Genomic DNA, 6,000 nt, shown 5'->3' on the forward strand with positions numbered 1-6,000 from the left:
GGAGAGAGAGAGAGAGAGAGAGAGAGAGAGAGAGAGAGAGAGAGAGAGAGCGAGCAGAGTAGTGCTAAGCTGTGTTTAATGACTGTGTTGTTGTGTATACTAGAAATGTTAGCACCAGTTAATATACTGCCCATTTCCATGAATATTTCTCCACACCCTGACATTGGGTAAACTTTGGGTAAAAATACACATAATTATATATATATATATATATATATATATATATATATATATATATATATATATATATATATATATATATATATATATATATATATATATATATAAAATTGCAAATATTAAATATTCATTCATTCATTAATTTTCTCCCGCTTATCTGTAATTCGGGTCGCGGGGGCAGCAGCCTAAGCAGGCCCCCGCCTTCGACTGCTGCCCAATCCTTACAGCACCGACCCTTACGGTCCCTCCTGCAGGTGGTGAGCCCACGGGAAGATATTAAATATTATTGTTTTCAATTTGGTTGTCAATGAATATCATGTCTTTTAGAAGGTAATTCTATATGGATTATCAAGGATGTTGCCTTGTCAGGAGTGGACAGTAAACACTTTGATCACTGAATGCAATGAATAGAAAAGTACATTGGCCCTTCACTGCATTTATCCAACCCGAAATTCACTTAAGAGGTATTAATTGTAATAATATAGCTATCATTAACAGAGATTATCCACAGTGGAGATTGTGATCTCCTCTTTTGATCTGAGTACTTGAATTGCATATTGAAAGTAAAATTACACATGCATTGGTCAGTGCTCTGAACTGCCCTATCTGGTCTTGTCATATTGATTGAGCTATCTGATTTACAATAGCTAATGTGGGCAGTTGTAATTGAGTTGTGCAGAGACCGAAAATAAAGTGTTGGCACATCGGTAAATGGACAGAGTGGGCTGAGAGCCATCTGAGTAATGTGAAAGGACCCAAGGTTGGTCATTGTGGATGAAAGTGCTTTATAGACATAAAGGAAAAAAAACCCCACTTTATATACAAATACACACTGCACCAGGGACGTTAGACCTGATAAATCATATGTGATGAGTTCTGGCCTAATTGTTACCAGAATGGTGTTGGCACTTTACAGCAGTGACCAAAGCGTAATCAGAAAAATTAATGCACAAATACAATAATTATTATTATTAATTATTATTATTATTGTTATTGTTATTAATAATAACAATAACAATAATAACAACAGATTATACACTGCAGTGTATAATAATTCATTATACTGTATGGGGCCTAATAATTCATTTACAGTGTTGTGTAAGAAATCAAGATTATGAGGCTACATTCTGCTTACAAAAATCTAAAAATCAAATCTAATATTTACCTGCTTTCCTTTTGGTATCGATATTATTTAATTCAGAGATAAAGCATCTTGCCTGTGGTTTAGAGTGGGGTGTTTTTATTGGACTATGTTAACTTAATGTTGTCCCATAGTGCAAAGCAGCAGTAAAGCACTTTAAAGAAGCAGGGCAATAATTTTGCTAGCCAACTAGATTCCTTATTCCTCAGTCAATTATTTGACTTTAAATTTTGATTTGACTTTAAATTTAAATTTCCAGAGGAAATACACTTTCTAAAATAATTTTTGAACTGAAATTAAACCTGCAATTATGCATATTTAATATGAAATGGCATAATCCTTCCAAAAGTGGGAAGTACCGAAGTACAAATACTTTGTTTCTGTACTTAAGTAGAATTTTTGTGGTATCAGTACTTTACTTTACTATTTTTTCAACCTACTACTGGTGTATAATTTCCTAGCTATCATGCACCAGAGACTTAGGCTAGGCTGTAAAGCTAACAACGAGTACGTCAGAAGGCAACAAAAAGTATAGGGCTAATGTGGATGAGACAGAAGGAGTTAGTGATGTAAACATGACTGAGAACAGAGACATTCCTGATCAACTGATCATCATCACCTTTCTCAGCTTGTTGGTTGTTCAGCCTGGATAAATTCATTAAGTAACAAAATTAGAAGCTTTTCCGTATTAATAAATTAATATGATGTGAGGTGCAGTTACCAGCATGACACTAAAACAAGTATTAGTAATGGCTACTTTATACTAAAGTACATGTCAGAACATCTTTATTTTAACTTGAGTAAGAAAGTGTAGTCAGTACTTCAACTTTTACCAGACTCTTTTAAAACATGAGTAGCTGTAGTTCTACTTGAAAGTGAAGGATCTGTGTACTTTTGCCATCTCTGATTCCTGGGTTTTTAGATATCTAACCATTTTCCAATAGACTGGCCACTCCATATTCATTTATTCATTATTTTAAAATGCAGACTAATTCACACACTAATTCACATACAGGGGCAATCACAGCCACTATTCTATTTTATTTTTAAAATAACCACTCATGGTTCTATTTAGAAATGATGTTACAGTAAAATCCCCTGAACTTTGGACCTATGTTGATGTTAATATTAGAGCTTTTGGTTGTATTGCATAGACATGATCATAATTAATGTAATATTGTGACATCCTTTAATTTGGGATAGTTGTGGGATTTGCCTTTGAGCTTCTGGCATTCTTAACAGATGATTAGAAAACAACCCACAATATTCTTTCTACTCATTAAAAAACAATATATAGACCCTAAAGCAAGGTTGACAGTGGAAAGGAAAATCTCCCTGGCATGACATGTAAAAGGCAGAAGACTCAAAAGAGAGCCTTCTTCTCGGCAGTGTGGACATAAAAAACGTTACTCCTTTACAACTGTAACAAGAAACATTGTTCAACCCTTAAATATGTTGAAAGTGATCTTCAGTATGAGTAAATGTGCCAGTTTGTGGGATCAGCATAGGACATTTATTATGATATTTTAATACAAATCATGGTTCATGCTCAAGGTAAAGGTAGAAATGACAACAAAACAGTTTGCTAAAGACATTAAAATGTCCTTTGCTGACAAACAAAACAAAACAAACAGTGTCTTTGCTGATTCACAAATGTAACATTTCTTAACCATCCTGATATGTAATGATTTCATGAAATCAACTGAAGTTTAGTGCCTCAAGCTAGATGCTTAATGCATTTATATGTTTCTGTCAGCGTGAATTACTTGTGAAGACTCTCCTCTCTATCTTTTCTGTTATGATCTCACTGCAGGTTGACAAATGCGAAAGTGGTGCAGGTGTTTCGCATTGCAGTGGCAGACACGAAGGCTTTAGTCATGAATGACAGATGCAGTGATTTGTCTGCCTGGAGAAGTGTTTGAGTCAGTGAGTAATTGGCAGTGGGGAAACAAAAGGGTGAGAAGCAGAATAAAAAAAACAATCCATCCAATTAATTCTGGAATGCAAAATGCAAGTGAATACTTCATTTGTAAATTCATTTGTAAAATGGTGTGTAGACTACCACAACAAAAATATATTTTGAATCCAGCTTGTGTATATAGCTGAAGAACCAATTTTTAGATATGGCAACAGAATGCAAGAGAGTTCTTGAAAGGTTGCAGGGCTATTTTGCTGTCTTATTGTGGTCTCTTTTATTTGTGTCAGGTAGTTGGCACACACAATTGTCATAGCCTTCCATACTGTTCCATCTCAAGTGATTTTATTCCTGTTGCTGGGATTAGAGATCACTCTGTGGGAGGATTTAATGGAGGCACAAAAACATTTTTTTTTTAATTTATGATGAATGATAAATGTTTGTCTTATTAATGATGTGCAGTACTTTCAGTGTAATAAAATGTGTCTACTTATTATATAATTAATTCAAATAAGATTGATTAACACCATACAATAACAGTACATTATTAATCATGCACTAGTACTTGAATTTACCTATTTAAATGTGAACTAATTATGGGTTAGCATGTGCTAATCACAAACATATGCCATATATATATATATATATATATATATATATATATATATATATATATATATATATATATATATATATATATATATATATATACAATATTCAATAGCTGGTAAATGAATAAATGTTACTGTTACAAGTTTACCCTTTTAGTGAAGAAGAGGTGTCTCGGTCTTTTGCCAGGATGTGCTAGTACTGTGGTAGGATTTCAACAAAAATGGAAGGAATATGACACAAAAAACGAGTTGAGATATTTTTTATATTTATTGCTGGTTTTTATTATTAATGGATTTTTCTACTTTTGATAAGGCAGATTAACTTTATAATTTATATTATGGAAGTAATCCAGAATCATCCAGTGATGTGTATGCAGCTGCATATGACAAATTATTTTAAATGTATAATTATGCTCATGATTTTCACATTTTTACTTATAGACCAAGTTTAATTTAGGTAAAATGTGTGTTACTTAATACATTTACTTACACACATGTTCTAATGTATGTTAAATGGTTGTTATTCATGCATTAAATCCTTCATCTCAAGTTGCAGTCAAGGCTAGCTTTTCATTAGTTTATAATTAGTAAATCCGTTAACCTCATATATTTTAGTTCATGATTATTATGTACTGTTATTGTAAAGTGTTAGCTAAAATAGTGTTGATTTAACCTAAATAATTCACAACATTGTTAGGTGTAAAGGATGAGACATCGAGCTAGATGTTACCAAAAAGGGCTTGTTAAAAGGCAATTCCTGGTGTAATCACTGGTGCTGAAAGATGAGACATAACATTCTAGAAAAAAAGATTTTCATGGATTTGTTGCAGTGCTTGTCAAAAGTTTGAAAATATCCAGTCCTTTATTGTTTTTGAGAGATATGTGCTGGTTTATTTTGCTAATATGAAAAAAAGAAACTAGGTAATTATCTATTTGTTTGAAGATTTACTTTGACCAAACAGATATATAAATGTACAGTGGTTAAACAGGTCATTCCATGATCAATAACACTCCAGCTGACTGCTTGCTGGTTGTATGGTAAAGTTGGTTCCAATTAGCCACAGTCCAGACATAATTACATGGTGTTGAAGTATAAAATGGTAGACATGTTGGTTTAATATTCTTTTCACCCAGAAAATGTATACAACCTTCCCTGCTCTAAATGAACACCAAACAATTGGTTTGTTACATATAAACAAACAGAAAATGCATTGTTATGTCAAAAACAATTAAAGCTCAGGTGTTTCTAAACTTTTGACAGAGAGTGCTTTGGTGAATTGGGATGTTTCGATGCTGTCATCCCCTTTACATTCACATTTGTTCACTCAGGTTTGTTGACAGTGGAGTGGCTGGCTGGCTGCCTCATTTCCTAGAAGTCCCTCATGTCTATTTTGCCTTCTGGCTCTCCCTTATCGTTATGCTGTCATTGGTAGTCTTGCGGAAGTCCCTACTTGCAATCTGATCACACTGCATAGTGTTCTTTAATAATATTTAACAACAAGGATACCCCCTCCCCATCCCACAAAAGTTACAAGAAAACCTGTCCCCTGCTGATTCCACCCGATGCCCTACTTCTGCATCGACTTCAACATGAACAGCCCTTGATCCATGAGGTAACAAACTCACCTTTATTGCCAAGTGTAATAAGTTGCCTGAACAAGGAATTTGTGATGGTGTGCTGGTGCTATAAAATATAAAAAAATATATATATAAAAACTATATAAAAATAATAATAATAAACTAATAAATAGGCATTGATTATAAAATTTGTGCAGTGCATTTAAAAGTGTGGCAGTGCAAATGACAATATTCCCCAAATAAGTCCAAGGTGCAGTGTTGCAAACATTGAAGATGGATTTATAAACAATTTGATACAATGGCTTAGGGCTACAGTTGCCATTAACAGTTTGTGTCTATCGTGAACAGTTGCTAACCTCATCATTGATGGATTTATAATGAATTGACATATGGTGTTGCCCAGAGGAGAAAAGGTTCTCCTATGACTCTGGTTCCTCTCAAGGTTTCTTCCTCATTCCATCTTGAAGAGTTTTTTGTTGACACCGTCACTATTGGCTTGCTCATTAGGGATAAATGTATAGGGACAAATTTATGGTGCTAAAACGTATATTCACTATCTTTCTCCTTCTCATTCT

Source organism: Silurus aristotelis (assembly GCF_946808225.1).
Source record: "Silurus aristotelis genome assembly, chromosome: 10".
Lineage (NCBI taxonomy): Eukaryota > Metazoa > Chordata > Actinopteri > Siluriformes > Siluridae > Silurus > Silurus aristotelis.